The sequence below is a fragment of the Stenella coeruleoalba genome, assembly GCF_951394435.1.
Source record: "Stenella coeruleoalba genome assembly, chromosome: 9".
Taxonomy (NCBI): Eukaryota; Metazoa; Chordata; class Mammalia; order Artiodactyla; family Delphinidae; genus Stenella; species Stenella coeruleoalba.
In genome coordinates, this window is record NC_137155.1 from 70,735,750 (window position 1) to 70,755,723 (window position 19,974).

At 41.3% G+C, this 19,974-nt stretch overlaps 1 long non-coding RNA gene across 1 annotated transcript in view; it reads left to right on the plus strand.

Annotated features, from left to right (window-relative positions):
* LOC307192096 overlaps positions 1 to 19,974 on the plus strand; it is a 54,074-nt gene that overhangs the window by 16,525 nt on the left and 17,575 nt on the right. Inside the window, exon 2 of the long non-coding RNA XR_013829964.1 lies at positions 5,351 to 5,558. This is a non-coding gene — a long non-coding RNA (uncharacterized lncRNA). The remainder of the gene's footprint in view (positions 1 to 5,350; positions 5,559 to 19,974) is intronic.

Genomic DNA, 19,974 nt, shown 5'->3' on the forward strand with positions numbered 1-19,974 from the left:
ACTCCGAACAGCTTAAGGAGACATGTATTGGAGGAAAATGAGAAGTTTTCCTCTGTGGCTTTATCATGAGGTCAGTTCTACTCTTAGCCAGAGGCTGTGCTGGACTTACAAATATAGAAGTTTTGCAGGGACAACAGGGCAACATTGTCTCCCTAAATAAGCTTTAGAAGGTTGTCAAGGACAGAATCGCTTGACAGAAAAATTCCATACTACGAGTGCCAACTTGCCCAAGTACTATACTTAAGGCTGCCAGCTATAAAATATGTTGATATAAAACTGACAGCGCTGGCCAAGGCGTTCAGAGGATCATTCAGACATGATGATGTTAGACGTGGAGTATTCAAAGACTGACATCATGAATTTGGTCCAAATTGGGAGCACATTTCACAGCTTCCCCCCTTTCCATGGTACAGTTCTGAAGGTGCCAAAAGGGAACCTTGACTGCCTGCAGTCCTGTACAAGTGGTCCTGGACTTACTGGATGGGGACAGGAAAGCCTTACGTGTGTTTCTTCCTCGTGCTTGTCATTAGCATCTTCCCTTCATCCTCCACCACTTGCCCCTCTTTCCCCTCACCATCACCCTCATAGAAGGCAGGACTCTCAGCTTGGGTTCATGCTGTTCATACTTCTCCTCCTTTACTGCTTCCTAACTCCCTTTCCTCAACCCAGGGCATCTGGCCTCACTTAAGTGATGGCAACAATGGTGGCAACCCGGCTTCTCCTACTTCTATTACTCCTACCCCATAACTTTATTCCCACTTAGGTTTCATATCTCCTAGAATACTCTTAAGATATGAAGACAAAAGCTAAGTCTGGACATGTTAGTCCCACAAAATCCACTTAGACAATTCTCACTAGTGTCACGTTCATAGGTAAACTAGTGTGTCCCCATAGTGAACATCACGTATTGCTGTAACAACACATTTAAGGCCTGCGGGTTAGGCTAAATTCACTGCACCATCTCTTACGATGGGGCATAGAGCTCTTTGGAAAAGACCTGTTTTACTCTTTCCCTTCATTGCTTAGTTGAGTAGCTATTTCTAGCTTTATCAGCCATCCTTCTAATCATAGCCTCCTGTGTCAGTAAAGAGCAACAATCCAACATACTGCTTGTTGGATTCTTGAATAGATTTCAACCCCTCCTTCTTTGTTACTTTCCAAAATGTTAAACTCGTAAAACATAGGTCTTCTGATTCACAGCTGGATGTGCTTAACCCGTCCTAGAAGCCTGTGCTTTGTGCTTTTAAATTATTTAGACCTGCCAGAGAAGTCTGAATCTGTTTCATCTTCACCTTGTCTGTTTTAATATTTTTTTTTTCATCTTACATTGTTCCCATTAGTCCTCATGGGCATGCTTATGGGCTAATATAGCCCTCGAAATCACCTTCTGGCATTGAAGATTCTGCCTTGGGGCTTCTAAAGCCCTGGAAAGTCTGCAGGGAACCCTCTCCTCCAGGCCAGTTGAGTCGACTCCCTAGATCTTTAGAGGAATAAGAAACGCACCCTGACAGTAATTCCCTCCATTGGTACACGGGTGCTGCATGCCGGCAATTGAATGTTACATGCGGATTTTGGTTTATTTTATTTCAAACCTACACATGCATACGATCAGAATGTCCCTCTCTCTACTGTAGTTGCAAAGGTGAACTATGTTAAGTGAAAAGCAACCTGTGCTATAGCAATGAAACAAATGAACAAATACAGTTCAGTACAATGTTGTTGGGACCGAGACCTGGCAGTGTGGTGTCACTGTGCCGGCATGGTTGCCAGAAGCCCTGCCCTTTAGCATGTGATGTTGGGCCTTGCTGGATGATACAAAAACTTCAATATGAAGAGCAAATTCCTCCTATTCTTAGAATACCCTCTTAAGATATTCTTCTCTGAGAAAGCAGACATTTTCTGAGTTTTCTGGTCAGATTACTCTGTGTGTGTGTGCACGTGTGTGTGACTTCCAATTTGGCTTGAGATGAAAATTTCTGATCTTATAGAAACAAAGAAAACTTCTTCAGGAAGAATACACATGTCTGTGGCTTTATCAAAACTTTGAAGAAGGACACGACCCAAGTATAAAATGTGACCGGAATCCCTCATGCCTTTCCCACTGCTGGAGCCACACATGGGCCTCTGGGGCTGGTCTACTGTGTGAGCAAGAGCTCACACACTATCCTAGCAGAGCTAGGCTCAGTCAGGTGGGATTACCTACCTGTAGACGTCGGAAGACTGGCCCTATCACTTGCGTGCACCAGTGACTCTGCACAGACCTCTGCTAGAACTTTCTACAATATATCAGAACAAAACAAAATAAGTCAACTGGGAATTACATATTAAAATGGTAACTAAGCATCTGAGAAGTTGCCTTCATATAATGCTAAGTGGGAAAGAAAGTTTGCAAAAGATTATGTATCATATTATTCCATTTTTATTTAAAAATATTCACAGAATAAAAGACTAGAAGTAAATATAACAAAATGTTCATAACAGCTCTGACTGGTGTCATTACAATGATATGAAAATTGTCAGTTTCTTTTTTATCCTTCCAGTGTTTTTTTACAAAAATAAATGCAAATGTGATATATATTCTTTTTTTTAAAATCGAAGTATAGTTGTTTAATGATGTATTAGTTTCAGGTGTACAGCAAACTGATTTAGTTATATATATACGTGTATCTATTCGTTTTCAAATTCTTTTCCCATTCAGATTATTACAGAGTATTGAACAGAGTGCCCTGTGCTACACAGTAGGTCCTTGCTGGTTATCTATTTTAAATATAGCAGTGTGTACATGTCAATCCCAACCTCCCAATCTATGCCTTCCCCCACTCCACCCCTCCGCCGGAAACTGTAACTTCGTTCTCTAGGTCTGTGAGTCTGTTTCTGTTTGGTAAATAAGTTCATTTGTATCTTTTTTAAAAGATTCCACATATAAGCAATATCATATGATATTTGTCTTTCTCTGTCTGACTTACTTCACTTAGTATGATAATCTCCAGGTCCATCCATGTTGCTGCAAATGGCATCATTTCATTCTTTTTAATGGCTGAGTAATATCCATTGTATATATGTACCACATCTTCTTTATCCATTCCTCTGTTGATGGACATTTAGGTTGCTTCCATGTCTTGGCTAATGTAAATAGTGCAACAATAAAGATTGGAGTGCATGTATCCTGTAGAATTATGGTTTTCTCCAGATATATGGCCAGGAGTGGGATTGCTGGATCATATGACAGTTTTATTTTTAGTTTTTTAAGGAACCTCTGTACTGTTCTCCATGTTGGTGGTGCCAATTTACATTCCCACCAGCAGTGTAGGAGGGTTCCCTTTCCTCCACACCCTCTCTAGCATTTATTGTTTGTACATTTTTTGATAATGGTCATTCTGACTGGCATGAGGTGATATCTTATTGTAGTTTTGATTTGCATTTCTCTAATAATTAGTGATGGTGAGCATCTTTTCATGTGCTTCTTGGCCACCTGTATGTCTTCTGTGGAGAAGTGTCTATTTAGAGCTTCTGCCCATCTTTTGATTGGGTCGTTTGTTTTTTCAACATGGAGCCACATGAGCTGTCTGTAAATTTTGGGGACTAATCTCTTGTTACTCGCATTGTTTGCAAATATTTTCTCCCATTCTGTGTCTTGTCTATTCTTTTGTTATGGTTTCCTTTGCTGTGCAAAATGTGATAGATACTCTTCTTAATCCTCTTTCTTATACAAAGGATAACATATTTTTACTAGATTATTTTGTGTGAATACAAACAAGCTCTAAACCTCAGGGGCACACTTTTCAAAGCACGCTTTTCTTTCTCAGTCACTTTTTTTTTTTTTTGCAGTACACGGGCCTCTCACCGTTGTGGCCTCTCCCGTTGCGGAGCACAGGCTCCAGACGCACAGGCTCAGCGACCATGGCTCACAGGCCCAGCCGCTCCGCGGCCTGTGGGATCCTCCCGGACCGGGGCACGAACCCGTGTCCCCTGCATCGGCAGGTGGACTCTCAACCACTGCGCCACCAGAAAAGCCCTCTCAGTCACTTTTATAAGGGCTGCTCTGCTGCAGCTGCAGCTCTGCTCCTGGCTGTACGTAGGCTTCCTAGGTCTCCTTTTTCTGGGATCCAGGCCAAAGGAGCAGCTGCTATCTGAGACATGCTCTTCCTATGGTAGAGGGCAGGAACAAGAGAACTGGCAGAAATTCATGATGCCTCAGGAAACTCAGACATGACATACATCACATTGCTCCACTCGCTGCAGCCTGTCACATGGCCAAGCCAACATCGGGGATGTATTGTCTTACTGGAGAGCAGTGCTTTGTACTGTGTGTTTTTCATCTTAAGAATATGGCCTAGGGATATACTCATGTGAATATAGAAAGGGCTTCTTCATTTCTTAAATACCTACATGGTACTTCATCTTGTGGATATGCTGTAGCTTATTTAACCACCCCTCTATTGATGGAAATTTGGGCTCTTTCCAATCTCTTACAGTGTCAAAACAATGCCAAGATGAATAATCTTGTCCATATGTCATTTCATATGTGCACAGGTGTATAGTAGGATAAAGGCTAAGGTACCCTAAGAAAAAGATCCAGATGTATAATGGCTTAAGGTTATTTCCTTCAGGTAATTGTCCCGAGGTGTGGGGTATGGTGAGTCCAGTGATGGTGGACTTGTTTCTTGTGATCATTCATGGGTATCTAAGTCCCTTTGGGTGGCTATAATAAGCTACCATAGACAGGGTGGATTGAAAAACAGAGACTTACTTCTCACAGTCTGAAGGCTGAGTTCAAAATTAGGCACAGGCAGATTCAGTGTCTGTTGGGAGCCTGCTTTCTGGTTTACAGACAGCTGTTGCCTTGTGTGTTCTCACATGGCAGAGAGGGCAAGAGTGCTCTCTGGGGCATCTTTGTTTTTTTTTTTTTGCGGTACGCGGGCCTCTCACTGTTGTGGCCTCTCCCGTTGCGGAGCACAGGCTCCGGACGCGCAGGCTCAGAGGCCATGGCTCGTTGGCCCAGCCGCTCTGCGGCATGTGGGATCTTCCCGGACCGGGGCACGAACCCGTGTCCCCTGCATCGGCAGGCGGACTCTCAACCACTGCGCCACCAGGGAAGCCCTGGGGCATCTTTTATATGGGTACTAATCCCATTAAGGAAGTTTCCACTCTTATGACCTAATCACCTCTCAAAGGTCCTACCTTATACTACCATCACATTGCAGGTTAGGATTTCAACATATGGATTTTGAGGGGACATGAACAGTATATTACAGGGGGCCAGGTTCCTTCCATCTCATTCCTCCTACTTTTCTCAAGGTCTGAGTCTGCATGATTGAAATTGGATCATGGACACACATCCATCTTTCAGGTCACAGGAAGGAAAAGAGAGATCATGGAGAAGCACCTGCCCAGCATGTGAGGACCCAGACCAAAAAGTGGCAAACATCTCATCCCATCATGTTCCACTGGCCAAGACTTAGTGACCATAGCTACCACTAGCTGCAAAGGAGGATGGGAAATGCAGCGTCAAGCTGGGCAGCCGTGTGCCAGACGCAGTTCTGTCTTCAGGATAGAAGGTGAGAATAGGCATATCTGTAAGCTAAACTAGAAACAGAACGACTGGATCAAAGGATAAATATATTTGTAATTTTGGAAGATGGTACTAAATTGTACTCCCTAGGAGTTGAACCATTTAGTACTCCCACCAGCACTGTAGGAGAGTCTGGCTCTCATCTTCCCAGCAATGATCAGACAGTGTGTGGTCAAACTTGGGTGTGTTTTTTTTTTTTTTTTTTTGCCAATTTACACGTTTAAAAAAAAATAGTTTAGTTTTGATTGAATTTCTCTTATTCTGAATGAGGTTGAGAATCACTTCATATGTTTAAGGGCCATTTGTATTTCTTTTTCTAAGAATTATCTGTTCTGATCTCTTGCTTATTTTTCTTTTAGATTGTTAGTCATTTGCCTGTGATACGAGTTGCAAGTATTATTTTTCCTGAAGCTTGTCACTTGTCCACTGACTTTGCATAGGATTCTGTGTGTGTGTGTTATCATGATCAGAAAGCCCCTACCCTCCTCTGACTCCTCTAGTGTCTAAAGACATTTTTGATTGTCACAAATGGGAAGATAGGGTTTCCAGGTATCTGGAGGGTAGAGGCCAGGGATGCTGTTATATATCCTACAACGCACAGGAAAGAATCCTACAGTAAGGAATTATCCAGCCTGAAATGTTACTAGTGGTGAGGTGGAGAAAATTTGTTTAAAGGAATCAGCTCATGTTTTTTGGTAATAATTTAGAACATTTCATATTTTACATTTAAATCTTTGATCCATTTAGAATTTATCCTGCTCAACAGTATAAAGTATGTGTACAAGTTTATCTTTTCCAGATGAGTCCCCATCAGTTATTACTCCATATTATCTGTTGTTACGTAACAATATGCCCAAATCTTATCAGATTGAAACATCAACATTTATTGTGATACATAGTTTCTGATGGTCAGGAATATGAGAGTGACTTTTCTGGGTGGCTCTGACTTAGGGTTGGTGTTAAAGTTATAGTTCAGCTATTGGCTAGGAGTGCAGTCATTTGGAGGCTCAAAGATTTGCTTCCAAGATCATTCCCTAGGTTGTTGGCGGGCTTTAGTTTCTCATTGGCTATTGTCTGGAGGTCCCTGTTCCTCGTCATGTGATCCTCTCCATAGGGTACATGAGTGTCCTCATGATATGGCATCTGGCTTCCCCAGAGTGAGCGATCCAAGGCAGAAACAGAGCACCCAAGACAAAGGGAGGTTGTTCATTTTGTAGTCTTAGAAGTGACATATGATCACTTCTGCAATATTCTATTTAGTAGAAGTGACTAAGTCCAATCCTAACTCAAGGGCAGGAGAGTTAAGCTCCATCTCTTGAAAGGAAGAGCATCAAAGAATTTGTGGACGTATCTTTAAAACTACCATACTCTGCTTATTTAGTATGCCTCCTTTATCATATACTTAATTCCCATGGGTACTGGGCTAATTTCTAGAATTAATGTGCATTGCTTCTGACAGATTTTTACAAGGTAATTTAAAAAATCATGCCTCTGTCCGTGTTTTGTGTTAAGGGACTTGTTTATATTCACAAACTATTTTATGTACTTCTACTAGCCTGGTGGATCAAATGAGATTATGGATGTGAAAGTGCTTTGCAAACTCTAAAGAAACACACTACTGTAAAATTTTATTATTATTATTTTTGTGTGAAGATATAGCCAAAAAATTTCATATTAGATTTCCTATTTGATTTGCTGAAATTGTTTCTTGGATCCAAGTTGGAATGTAAGTTGTGGGCCAGTTGTGGAATTTTCCATCATAACATTTCCTGCGGATTCAAACCGAACTGAAACCCAACCCAGGAAACAAACATAAAATATGTCAGCTAGTTGATATTCTCTGAGTCTTATCTGCCACTTTTAGGGGTGTCAGTTTATCTTTTATGTTGCTTTTTTGGGCAATCACAGTTATTACAGGTGTGTATAAATATGTGTGGCTGTGTTTGGATTTGAAAACAGGAATGTGTGACTCTCACATGATAAAACACCAGCAGGATTTGCTAAAGATCTATTGTGTGATATGAGATGTGCTGTACTAAGCCACGCCATCCAAATCTCTCCTCTAGAATTCTGCCTATAGAGTCCTTCCTTGGTTCTTGCAGAACTGTTTGTTTGTTTGTTTGTTTTTTAATTGTTTGAGCCTTTTTAGATATAAGTAATATGAGGGCAGGTAATACTTCAATCCTACTGATAAATAAAGCCTAGTTGAGGAGGAGAAAAAGGACAAAAGAAATGATAAGAACCTTAGAGATGGGCAAGGAACCAGGAAAGGAGGAAACAAAGATTGAGATGGAAAGATGAACTTTTTCTATCATAAGCATTCATTGTAATTATTAACATATTTAGATTTTTTAAATATGAAATCTGCAGTTGGCAGTCCACGTGTTGGATCCAACCCACAGACATGCTTTGTCTAACCAAAAATATGTTTTAAAAATGTGAAGATTTCTTTAAAAATTGCTGGCTTTCCTTGAAAGAACTTGAATATCTCACCATACTGGGCCAGCATGGTAGCAATCAACCAGAGCTGTATAGGGCCAGTGACCTTTAGTTGGGGTGAGAACCATCCAGTTCGCTACAGTCTCCACTAGTCCTTTATGCCCCCGCCCCCCACCCATTACGGAGGTCACATAGTAGTTACCACTTGTCATCTTACTTGTGCTGTTATTCATGTAGTGGGAAAATATTTTTGTGTGTACTTAAGAGTCTAATAAAAGTTGGACAGAAAAGACAGATTAAAAGGACCATATTTTAAGAAAATGACTAGCAGCTTCATGGTGGGCATCTACCCTGTGGGCATTTGAGTGTGCAGTCCTGGGACTCAACAGCGCTACCATCTGCAGCATCATTCGAGCCCTCTGACAGTCTGTGTGCCTGAGTGTTCCTAACACACTTCAGCATCCGATAGCTTGCATGGCCTTTCCTTGGAATACTTGTGCCGCACCTTGCTGCTATGAGGAAACCATGTGCACGAAGTTGTGTTTAAATTGCAGTGACACTTTGCACCAAATGAACCACATTCTCCCTTGGTCCATTGTAGCTGACCTATCAAAGGAGACCACCTTTGGATTACAGAGAGAGGTTTTCCACGTGCTGTTTTGTTTTTTTTTTAATTAATTAATTAATTTTTGGCTGTGTTGGGTCTTTGTTGCTGTGCGTGGGCTTTCTCTAGTTGCGGCGAGCAGGGGCTACTCTTTGTTGAGGTGCACGGGCTTCTCATTGCGGTGGCTTCTCTTGCTGGGGAGCACGGGCTGTAGGCACGCAGGCTTCAGTAGCTGTGGTCCGCAGGCTCAGTAGTTGTGGCTCGTGGGCTCTAGGGCGCAGGCTCAGTAGGTGTGGTGCACGGGCTTAGTTGCTCTGCGGCATGTGGGATCTTCCCGGACTAGGGCTCAAACCCGTGTCCCCTGCATTGGCAGGCGGATTCTTAACCACTGCACCACCAGGGAAGCGGCCTCATCCATTTCAGATGCCATCATTGGAGGCTTTATGTCCACCTCTTTTCAGGTTTCCTAGCCCTGGATGCTTTGGGTGACAGGAGTCAGGAATTATTTTTGTAGGATGTTCTTCAGCTGAGTGCTTCCAGAAAGGCACCTGCAGCAACAACCAACACCCCTACCCCGTCCTCTGCCAGAGGACTCAGAAGAGCAGTTGCCCTCACTCCACTCCTGCTCAGCTACCAGGGAGAGACTAATTACTCCCTGAGGGACCGTGAAGGCGCCCCAGGCACCTCACGTGTGAAGAAGGATGCTCACTTCTTCAGCCCTCTCTACCCACCTGCCCAGAATTTGACCTGCCATTCCTGGGTGTGAGCAGGTCGAGATCTCCATGTAGGCTCAGTTTCTCGACTAAAGCACATTGTGCTATTTATGTGGCCACGTATGGCTTCTCTACCCTGATTAGAAGACAGAGATCAGGACAATAATGACCACGCACCCCCCCCCTCAAAAAAAATCTTCAGTGAGCACAGTTAAAATATTCCTGAAGGTTATTTGAACCACACATGGCAGAGTTGTTGGAGGCAGTTTCACTGTGGACACACAGATGTTTTGTTTCTGTTTTATTTTTGTTTTATCCTCTGCGTTATCTGGGATTCAGCTATATGTTATAGAAACTCAATAACATCAGTTTAACCAAATAGGAATTTATTTTTCTCTCTTAGCAAGAAGCCTGATGTCATCAAATACCCAGTGCCCTGTCTTTCTGCTCCCCTAGATTTAGCATGCAGCTTTCATTCTCAAGTTTGTTGCCTCATGGGCACAAGAAGGCTGCTACATCTTCAGCCTTATCTCTGCATTCGGGCAGAAAGAAAAAACAAGAAGAAGAAAGGGTCAGTGCTTGTATTGGTAAAGCAAAAACTCTCCCAGAAATCCCTAACAGAAGTTTTCTTACATGTCGCTGGCCATAACTATGTCAGAGTAGCCATCCCTAGAGGAAAGGAAATCTGGTAGAGTATTTTAAGTGAGTGCACTTCTGCCCTCCTCTCTCCCACCACCCACCAGGGTTATGTGAATAAAGAAGGAATAAGAGGATAATGGACATGCAATTAGCAGTGTCTGCCAATTCTTATTAATTTCAGAAAAACACATAAGCTTATTTTGGAAATTATTTATTTTCCCATTTTCCTTCACTCTTAATTTCCTACTACGTAATGCCTCCTTTGAAAGAGGAGAGTCGGTACTCTGTGGAGGTATTTGAAAAGAGGATTTGGGGTGCATACAACAATGTGGTAGGTCTAACAGCTAAATCTGAAACACTTGGGGATCTGGCCGTTCTCTGAGCCTCGTGGCAGTGTCTGTACAGATGGAAGTGGAGTGAAGCTGTGTAAATGTTGTTGTCTAGCAGGTACATTTCCCCGCCTAGGAACAGTTTTTATTTTCTCTGTACTAATTGCCCATCTCTGATTCTCCCAGACATTTCTCTCACCTTCTCTGCAGATCAGTGAAAGGCTGAATTGTATTTTTTTTATTAGTAGTAGTATTGAACTTTGGGACTATAGCCTGCTGCAGTGTGCAAACACAAGCAAAGCAAATACATGACAACATGAATAAATTCATTTAAAGTAAACTACACACTTATAATTACTTTCTTGGCTATTCAGCATAGTTTCTTCTCCTCAGGCAGCATGGAGAGTCATAACTGTTTGTCATTATTGCTCATATCATTAATATTTAACAACAGTAGCATTTGTTGAAAACCTTCAATATATCATAGCTCTGTAAAGAACATAGCTGGGACTCCGATGGTGGGCTTCTACTCAAAAATAAATGTGTACAGAGGAGGCTTCAACATCCTAGGAGGGAAATAATAATTTCTTTATAGAAATTTCATGTACTGCTTGCATACAACCAATGAAATTAGATTCTTCTGGAATTTCCTCTGGACTCTTGGGTATTTTCCTAAGGGTTAGGTATGATCAGTTAAGTCACATATTTAGTCAAACCTCTTGGGTATCATCCCCTAACTGAATATTAAGCCATCGGTACAACCAGATTACTGGATAGTTTGGCTAAGCCAGAGGTAAAAGAAGAGATTAAAGTATTAGAAGGTAGATGCTTGAAAAGGTGGAGAAAGGGGACTCAGACGTGCTATTATCCAAATTCCAATCAAACCCATGTATAGAAGTCTCCACATGTAATGCTGGGGTTTGGAAGTTATAGTTCATTATGCTCATGGGGGCATCTTCATTCGCAGTGGGAAAACTGGGAGCTCCTTTATAGCAGGGGTTGATATTCATCTCTGAATTCTCACACCTGGCACAAAATAGAAAGTGTCCCCTGAAAGTTGGTTGACTAAATAGATGAGTGAAAAGGGGAGTAAACTTTTGAATTGTATTTGATGTAACTAATTGCTAGGTTAACACAACTAAAATCTGAATGGGATAGTAGGAGAAATGCATATGTAGGATTAGATGTTTTCTCAATAAAGAGGATAATTACAGGAGATGAAGGAGAAGCACTATAAGTCCTCCTCCATGACTCTGGGCAAGTTACGTAACATTTCTAAACCTCAGACAGTACGTAACTCATGGAAATACTAGAAAGGTAAAAAAAGAAAAAAGTATATTTAAAGCATTGAGCACAATACCTGGCACTCTGTAACTTGTATCTCAATCTCAGATGTTACAAATTTGTTTTGACTCCTCTGGGCACTCGAAGAAATTCCGGGCCAAGGGTCAAGTTGAGGAATGTAGTGATATCAGTAAGTCTTGTGATTTGGGGGGCTGCTCTCTCAAGTATAGATCTGATTCTGGACCTTCCTCAAAAGAGCAGTGCAGGGAGAACTTCAACCCTGAAGCCAGGCTGACCTAGGTATCTCCAGCTACAGCTCTCATAGGAATGGAGATGCTTAATGAGAAATTACAATGACACTGGGGAGTTTGGAGAGAATTGTCCAGGTCAAAAAGTCTTTTATAAGGAGCCCCAGTGGGGAGGAGAAGGGAGATGTGAGGAAATTATCTCTGAGGATGAGATTTGGATTCATTCTGGGGAGAAATGGGGACCCTTTCCTGTCAAGATGGAAGTGTGTTCAGGACAGACCGTGGCTTCCTGGGTTAAAAGGAAAGTGCTCCAGTTCTAAGATGTGGGGGGAGATACTAGAAAAAAAATGAATGTGATTCAAACCACAGGGCACCTGTGAGTGAATGAAGTGGAATACTCATTCCACTTGAGTTTGACAAGAAAGATCATCCTTCCACATTATCATCATCAAGGCTTTCTGAGGCCCCCTTCAAACCTGCCATTAGCTCCCTGACCATCTGGTCTACCCCTTTAACATCTCAGCCCCCAGCTACTCAGTTCAGTACTCTGCTGGCTCTGGAGTGCATGCTTTTCATTCCATTCTGTATCAGGATTCTGGTCTCTGTTTCCAACTCATCCTCCCCACAGCAGCCAGAGTATTTTCTAAAAGACTGAAGGTCTTATCTCCTTGTTAAAATGCTAATCCTTGGCTTTCCAATGCTTTCAGGGTACAGTTTTCACTGGCCACTAACATCACATCCCAGCAACATGGAAATGTTTACATATTGCTTCTCCTCTCTCCACCTTTCCCTAATACACATAAGCAGTCTTTTCCTCTGTTCTTCTCCTACGTGGTTAATTTCACTCACCTTTCAGTAATTCCACCAGCAATCTTTCAGACCCCTTTCCCCTCATCCATAAACTAGGTTAGATGCTGCTCCTCTGCCTACGTAATCCCCTGTGCCCCTCTCTTATCACCAACCTTCCCAGGTCTCATTATCTTTTTATCTGTCCTTATCACTCATGAGTTTGTGTGTGCCTCAAGGGTCTTATTTATTTTATATAGACAGTACCTGGTACTTGGTAAGTGAAGGAAATATTTTTCTAGAATAACTAGAGGGGTGGTATAGGGAGGGTGGGAGGAAACTCAAGAGGGAGGGGATATGGGGATATATGTATACATATAGCTGATTCACTTTGTTATACAGCAGAAACTAAGACAACACTGTAAAGCAATTATGCTCCAATAAAGATGTTAAAAAAAAAAAAAAAGACAAATGAATGGATGCCTCATGACTTTAGCCAGAACACATACTGAGAAATCAGACTCCCGTTTAAGATTGTTTTCTATGAAATCCAAGGTGTTTCTTCTGTCTGACCTTCATAGCTTCACTTGTTGGTCCCCCCCATGTGTCTCTTTTTCTAATTATTTACGGCAGCAAGTCTTTTCAGTCATTCTAGATTTGATTTGCTTAATTTATCCTTACTCCCATCCTTAGGATATTTATTGGGTAGCCAAAAGGGCAAAGGGAAATTTTTATGCAGGTCATGCCTTCACCTGAATAAAAATGCTTCATGGCAATGAAGTCAGCCTCCTTCTAAAGAGATTAAAAGCCTTACATCTGGGGAGTCATTTAATAAGATGTGAACATTCATATGTTGTTTTCCTGACTTTTAAAGGTAATTAAAGTTGTAAGTCAGCTAACAGTGAAGGTTCTTCGTTGGTAGGAATGGTTGTTGTTCAGAAACACTCTAGAAGCTGACTAGTTAGAGAAGCAACTGTCCCAGAACCTCCCAAGCAAGAATCTGTGACATCTCTAGGAAGGAAGCTCATAAATCAAACTTATCTCACACAGTCATCACGCTCAGTGGAGTTTTGAAGGTTAAATGTTTCAGCTCCTAATTTGGTCTTATTATTTTAAATCAGATTGCATATAGATTTTGGTTAAAGGATTAGATACGTCGCTAAATCAACAGAGCATTTTCAACTATGAGATAAAAATAAAAAATATTCAGTGTATAGAAACACTTAGAGGAGATATTTATTTTTATTGGTAAAGTAATCAGTAGAACCTGTAGGATTTCATAATTTATTGGTCTTAAGAGATAGTGATTGGGCTTCCCTGGTGGTGCAGTGGTTAAGAATCCACCTGCCAATGCAAGAGACATGGGTTCGAGCCCTGATCCGGGAAGATCCCACGTGCCGTGGAGCAACCAAGCCTGCGCGCCACAACTGAGCTTGTGCTCTAGGGCCCGCGAGCCACAACTACTGAAGCCCACACGCCTAGAGCCCGTGCTCCACAACAAGAGAAGCCACCGCAATGAGAAGTCCACACACCACAACGAAGAGTAGTCCCTGCTCGCCGCAACTAGAGAAAGCCCGCGCACAGCAACGAAGACCCAATGCAGCCATGAATAAACAAACAAACAAAACGAACAAATAAATAAATGGGCAGTTAAAGACTATTTCTTTGCTACTATCTTTAGAATAGTGTATTTATACTGCTGTCCCCACTCACAGCTCAAGTGTTAAATTATAATAATTGACAAAGTGTTTCTAAATTGTAATATACCTTTTTTTTTTGAAGTAGTGTTGATTTCCTCCCTCCACGCCCCTTCCTGTCCATTTTCCTCATGGTTTCCTTTGTTTAAGTTTCTGTCTAGAACTAAACCCTGAAATGGAGAAGTGAAGAATACATTCTGTAATAATCAAGCAATTTGTTTTTTCTGTTGTGGCAATTTTTTTGAACTAGAATTTTCCTGATATTGCCCCTCAACTGTGTACTTCCCACTGTTAATACTAGCAACAGCTGCGAATATTGAAAGGAGCTTAACACATCTGGCTGCCACTTTCTGAGAATGTAAAAATCTACCATGCCTTTTCAAATATTCTGCTTTGGGTATTATTCATTTACTTTTTAATTATTAGTATTTATAATCTTTTCTCTATCTTTACACATTACTTAAACGTTCAAAAGAAATAGTCCCTTGCTGCCAATCTGAAGAGCTTCTTGTTGAAGACATGAGCAGGGTGAGGAGTACCAGCATGTGCTGAACTGAGCCAATCTAAATAGTTGGCAGTTGGCTGCTGTCTGGAGTAATTTTTTTTTTTTTTTTTTTTTTGCGGTACGCAGGCCTCTCACTGTTGTGGTGTCTCCCGTTGTGGAGCACAGGCTCCGGGCGCGCAGGGTCAGTGGCCATGGCTCACGGGCCCAGCCGCTCTGCGGCATGTGGGATCTTCCTGGACCGGGGCACGAACCCGCATCCCCTGCATCGGCAGGCGGACTCTCAACCACTGCGCCACCAGGGAAGCCCTGTCGGAAGTAACTTTGAATCATACTATATTTGCTTTTCAAAAACAAGTGAAACGTGTATTAGTAGCTCCTCCCCAAACAGTGCTCATTGGAATCTCTTAATTTATCACTGTGTCAATTTTTTTCATTTATCTGTGTAAGTATTTCCTTACAGTAAACCTTGAGACTTGTGTGATGTGGAAAATTGGAGAATGAGAGATGCCTTACAAAGTGGAAGCACATGACTAGGTGCTGAATGCTTTGGAGAAGAATTCCCATGCATTCATCACCTCAGAGCATGCTAATTCCCAGGGGACTTGTGTCTTCAAAACCCAAATCTCTGCATTTACCCAGCCACCATCTAGAAAGCTTTTGTGGCTTTTTTTGTTAATTTTGAATTTGTTAAATTATCATAGTTCCCCGGCATTTTTTTCTTCTTTTTAAATTACATATCAGAATAAAAGAGGTATACACTTTACAGACACACATGTACCTTAAACTAGCACAGAACGGGATGAAATGCCTAAATCCTCATTGCTGCAATCTCTTTTTCTCAGTAATTTTTCTTTAGACTGAGAACTTAGCTTTCTGATAATCATGCTGGGACCCAATCTTATTTTAATGTCTAAATTAACATTTCTCATTTACCTGGGTGAAGAATAATATTAAGCACTGGAAGTTTTTATTAGAAATGGATAGAAGTACAAGCAGGTCTTTCCAAGTTAATTTTGCTTTACATTAGGCTCATGATCTCAAGAATTTGATCATGGATGTCCCTTTCAATTAGAGTTTGCTTTGTTTTAGAGTGACCAAAAGTTGCAACCTTCTAGTAACTGACTAGCAGGTCATACTTAAAGAGTAGATCACCCCAGTGAGTTTTCTGAGAGAGAATTCAGCCACCCAAAGGCCAGCTTTTTGATTTTCACCTAAAAGAGTCAGGATTAAATCCAGGTTTTTACTATTGTGGAGGATATCATGTCTATTGTTCTAAGGTAAAATGTTTATTTTAAAAATACAATAGGTGGGCTTCCCTGGTGGCACAGTGGTTGAGAGTCCGCCTGCTGATGCAGGGGACACGGGTTCATGCCCCGGTCCGGGAGGATCCCACATGCCGCGGAGCGGCTGGGCCCGTGAGCCACGGCCGCTGAACCTGCACGTCCAGAGCCTGTGCTCTGCAACGGGAGAGGCCACAACAGTGAGAGGCCCGCGTACCGCCAAAAAAAAAAAAAAAAAAAAATACAATAGGTGTCAGTAAAAATGGGCCTAGCAGATTTAATAAGTACGGGATAATTCCTTTCCTGGTGATATGTGACAATCACGAACATTTCTCCTGATATCTTTATGTGTTGATGAATTAGCCAATTTGCACTGGTAAGCCATGTCTGATCCAGTTATTTCAGTCACCTTAATAATCAATGCAGATCACTGCATCATCGATTCAGCAGTAGAGATGGGAATTAATCATAAAGACAGTTCCTAGACTGTGGTCAAATGCTCTGCCCACGAATAGATGTGGTCTATGCCAAGGATTCTTTTCACATGACTGTTTCTCAGGTTCCTCCCTTTTGATCTTCCTTTCGTTGGTGTAACTACAACTCCAGTTGAAGTCCTAAAACATCAGAAGCAACATTGTGTTGATGACATCACACTTAGATGACAATCGATTTGAACTTTAGGATAGGTAAGTTGGTTTTTTTAAAAAGCCATCTGAAGGTAGTTTAAAAATTAAATCTTAAAAATGACTTGACAGATTTTTTTTTTCCTCTCCTGGCCTGTCAAAATCGTTGAAAGTAAACATTTGCTAAGCATGCACACACACTTGTGCTAACATACTTGATCTGTTTGATCACTTCCACGTGTTTTTGGCAAACACTATATTTTAAATATGGGATTGGGATTTTCTAAGGGTATTTTTTCTCAAATTTGTGGTCTTCCTGGTGTTAATACTTTTTGTACGGCTCTTCCTGCAATATCTGCGAGGATAAGCATGGCCCGAAGTTTTGCATGGCTATGTGGACTCTGTCAGGTGACCTTCATGCCCAGTGGCACAACAGTCATTAAAAGCAACTGGATTGTACTTCCTGTAAAGTTTGTGCCTGGACAAAGGGTTAGGAAGTCTGAAGAAATCTATAGCTACTATGATACTGTGACTTACAAATACTCGTTCCTCAGTGAACTTGAAGTAAATGACTAAATTAAGTGAAACTGAGAGTCTATTTGAGAAGTTTCCCAATGTGAGTAAAATATGTGAGAAGAAAGGACTCTATGGAAAAACATGACACCACAGGGTGTTTTTCAAGTTTTAGCTCCACTGAACACCATGTGAGAAGGTGAAATTCCTCTGGAGAAAGCTGAAACCCACTCTGACATCTACCTAGCCTGAAGCTGTGTTTTACAGAGGTTTCTTCACCTACCCTGAGTTTAACAGTGGGGCGTGCATTGACTTCTCGGTACGGTGTTTAGTAGATTATATTCTGTGGAATAAGTAGTTTGCCATATTCTAGAAAAACCCTTTGAATTCACAAAGCTTTATGGAGTGTCTAGTTCATACTGGCCACAGCAGGACAAGATCCACTCGGGAGCACTATTCCTGGAAGGCTGTCAGCTGCTTTGCCTGATCATACTTTGTGTACCTTCTTCTTCGGGATCCATGTATTAGCGGGCCTGACTTTTCTTTAGACCTGGAGAGAGAGTAGTTTATGACAACAGTTAATTAGTGTGCGTTGTTTCTGTGCATAGCACTAAGCTTAGGTGTTGTCATTTTTTTCTTTCTCTCACATGTTCGCAGAAACAGTAAGAGCAATCTGAAAGGCAAGAACACATTTAATGGTCACAGGCCTTGGACCTGACGAAGTTGGGTGCTGAAGGGCAAAAATCTGAAGACGATGAAGTGTAGCCTCAGGAAGGTACCTTTACCTGGCCCTTAATTCCCTTTCCAAAGGGTTGTCCTGTCATTTGCCTTCCGGCGCAACCTACCACTAACTCAGTGAGTAACAAACCCAAGAAGTAAGGCAAATATTTAAGTCATGTGGGCTGTTTTAAATGCAGCTAGATGGGGGACTTCCCTGGCAGTCCAGTGGCTAAGACTCTGCACTTCCAGTGTAGGGGGTGTGGGTTTGATCCTTGGTCGAGGAACTAAGATCCCACATGCCACGGGGTGAGGCCAAAAAAAAAAAAAAAAAAGCAGAAGAATAAGGAAACAATAAGACTAGCTAATAAGTTAATATCCGTTGATTACTCATTACAGATGAGGCACCAGGCCACAAACTGCACAGGAATATCTCATTTGATTCTAGCAAAGAAAAAAGAAAAGTTATAAATGCAGCCAGAGGAAAATATTTTTTTAAAAATGTTTGAGTTGTTTTTTTTTTTAATCTACATGCCAAATTACCAGTTGTTTCTTTGAAATAAACATTTCAATTGGTTAAGTGAACTGAGGTCATTTTTAGACATGGCTGTTGGCCTGAGTTTGATGGCATAACATCTTTTTTCAATTTGATCCCCAAGTCCAAGTAAAAGCAGGCCTAAATTTACAAATTCTCCGAAGACTTTACCCAGGACTCAGGCCTCATCTCCATTTGCCAATGGAAGGATTTTTTTCTTAGTCCCCAGTTTCACTGACTTTCTAGGCCCTTGAAGGGCCCAACTTTGCATGGGGATCTCAGTTCTAACTCCCTGCGCTGTGTGAAGACCTAAGGCATTGCCCTATCCTTATGAGGCACTTGGTGATCAGAAATGGCAGGTCCTCAAAAGTAGCCCTTGAGTCAACTTCCATTTGTCACTCTGGTTAGAAATTCTCCCTCATCTTGGGACCCTGGGAGTTTCCATTAATTTATTGCAAGCTCAGCTCTGCATTAAAAAAAATATTACTGTATTTTGCGCAGCATTTCTAGGTGTTCTCTTAGGAAGATTTTTAGGCTATGTAGTTGGTTATATTGCCAGAAATAGAGGTTCACAGATGCTTAGAAAATGTTTGGACTAAAACTACTCAAGTTGATCTCTCCAGCTTTAAAAAGCCTCAGGATGCAGAATACATGTCACTGTAGCTTTTGTGTGTAATAGTTGAGGCTATTATGAAGTATTCTATGTAGCTTGATGTTAGGTGGTATGTACTATTCAGTCTGTTAATCTCTTGAAGTTTGTGGACTGCATCTTCTTTTGCTTCTGTATGTCCCATGTGCCTAGGACAGTGTCAAGTACATGATAGTTGTTTAATAGACATTCATTGCTTGATTGAAGCAATCATCACCTTCTGTCTTGTGAGTTGAGAAAACCACTGTTGCCATCACTTATTCTATCATTTCTTTTTATTTAAGCATTTGAATTTTTTTCCTTCCCGTGAAACGTATTGAATACTTATTATTCAATAATCCCTCATCCTACTGAAGGCGGTCTTTTACAAGCAATTAGTATGGAAACTGAAGACCCAATCTAATCTTTTTACTTCTCTCTCATTATTGACTGATATAACCCTGGACATTTCAGTGTTCTAAATTTTGGTTATGTTTAGTCCAGTTCAGTTCTTTTAATAGCTGTGATCTGATTTTTCAAAAAGGGCGTTTGAAGAGAAAGGTAAAGTTAGTCATTTTTGAAGAATAGAGGAATGCTTTTTGAAGATAACCAGTGCAAAGGCCTAGTTTTATGTGCTAGTTAACCTACAAGAGCTTAGAAGTTCTGAAACACATGTGATGCACACCATCAAATAGGGGGTTTCTGAAATTATAGTTGTATGCTAATTACTCATTTTAAGCTGTGGTTTTCTGAAGCAGTAAATGATCCTAAACCCTCTGTCTCAGTGAGGGAGAAAAAAAAAACTTCGAAGTCGGGGACTGTTAGTCACCAATATAGGAAATGCCACTTTTCTAAACCTGAA